General features: G+C 67.3%; 1 protein-coding gene across 1 annotated transcript in view; it reads right to left on the minus strand.

Moving 5' to 3' along the window:
• Positions 1 to 1,763, minus strand: part of H696_05849 (hypothetical protein) — a 10,548-nt gene that overhangs the window by 7,053 nt on the left and 1,732 nt on the right. The window lies entirely within an intron of this gene.

The following is a 1,763-nucleotide window of genomic DNA, read 5'->3' on the forward strand; positions in this document are numbered from 1 at the left end:
CAGGCAGGCAGGAGGGCAGGCAGGAGGGCAGGCAGGCAGACAAGCAGGCGGGCGGGCAGGCGGGATCACGCACCAGGACACTGTGGTGCACGTAGTCGGTGAAAGTCAGTGTCGTGGAGGTCCAGCCACCGAGCATCCAGAGGCCGAAGACCACGAAGGGCGTGATGCCGTAGACCGCCAGGGGCACCGTGGTGGAGAGGGTTCTCCGGTCGACGCGCGTCTCCTCCAGCAGCGCTGGCTGGTAGGACGCCGCGTACTTGGCCTTCATGGCGAGGCGTTAACTTGGCTCACGGAGCGTGGTCGATGGCGGTGCTTTGTGAACGGGCAAATGTATGTGTATGTGTGTGTGTGTGTGTGTCACAGGCCAACTGCGCGAGGGAGGAGACAAAGGGGAGGCCGGGCAGGAGAGGGGTGTGGAGAAGGGTGTGGTGCGAGAGGGGAGATGCTGGGCCAAGCCCATGGCTGGGCCTGGCGATGGGCCGGGTGCACTTGGCTCTCCGGGATCTCGGAGAGGGGGGGGGGCTAGGGGCCAGGCCGGAGCGTGGGGGAGAGTCTCTGGGTCTGGCACGCCCTTTGGGGCGGGGACCCGTGTTTACCCCGGGGCTCTGTGTGTGTGTGTGGCTTGCTGCTGCCGCCCGGCCCCGCGGCCGTCCAGTTGCGAGCTGCTACTGGCATCTTGGGCAGGGGGCGGGGCAGCTGGTGTTCGCGACTTTCCCCGTGCCTCAGTCTCTCATATGCCCCCGCCCCTGGCACACGGGGGCCGGGGCCGGGGCCGGCCTCAGCCCGGTTGTGCCCGCGCGCGCGCGAACACCCGCGCCCAGTGCCTGGGCGGGTAAACGTGTGCGTGGCCCCGAGCGAGGGCTGGCGCGGGGCCCACAGCTGGCAGGGGGACGGGCTCGATCTCAAGTGACAACGGATCGCCCGGCTCGCCAAACACACCGTGGAGACCCAATCAGGGCGGTGCGCGCCCTTCGGGGCATTCCTGTCCGGGGCGCGGGGCGCCGTACGTGGAGGAGGCCGGGGAGAGTGATCGGGCCGATCGCAAATTTGCGCGGATGTGTGCGCGCGTGTGCGCGCGTATGTGCGTGTTCGTTTGTCCGTTTGAACGGGTGATTGTATTTTTTTTTTGGCATGCACGCATGTGTGTACTGAGAGATGCCATGTGTGCGAAAGGGGGGCGGGGGGAGGCTCGATCTGGCGACCGATGAGGAGCCCTGCCCGTGGGCCGGATCACAGAGTGGCGGCTTGACCGGACCCTGTGCCTGCTCGTGCGTGCGTCATGAGGGAGGGCCATCATTCCCGTGGGTGTGGTGCTTCTTCGCGGCCTGGGGAGATGCACGTTCGAGCAACATGGGCGGTCACCGGGGCCGGGACAGTGAGGTGTGTCTGCTCTTCAGGAGATTCCCTCGCCCCCGGGAAGGGGGTCTCGTGCGCCAACGGACCACGCGTCCCCCCTCCCTGAAGCAACGCAAAGCAAATACCGGCGCGGGGGAGTGGAGGCATTTTGGCAAGGGCGTGCTGAGCGCAGCGTCACTTACCGTCTAATCTATTGACGAAAAGGGGAGAGGGGAAGAATGCAGAGGGAGGGGGGGGGGGAGGGAGCGTCATGGCATGTAGGCCGCCGGCCGAGGCTCGTGAACCGCATTCACTGGAGCCACACATGCTTCGCGGGACTGGTCGCCGCGGGGGGCGCGCACTCGCAGCGGCCCCCCTGGCGACCTGGAGCATCACAAGGGCACATAGGAGAGGAGGTGGCGGGGGGG

The sequence above is a fragment of the Fonticula alba genome, assembly GCF_000388065.1.
Source record: "Fonticula alba strain ATCC 38817 unplaced genomic scaffold supercont2.14, whole genome shotgun sequence".
NCBI lineage: Eukaryota > Rotosphaerida > Fonticulaceae > Fonticula > Fonticula alba.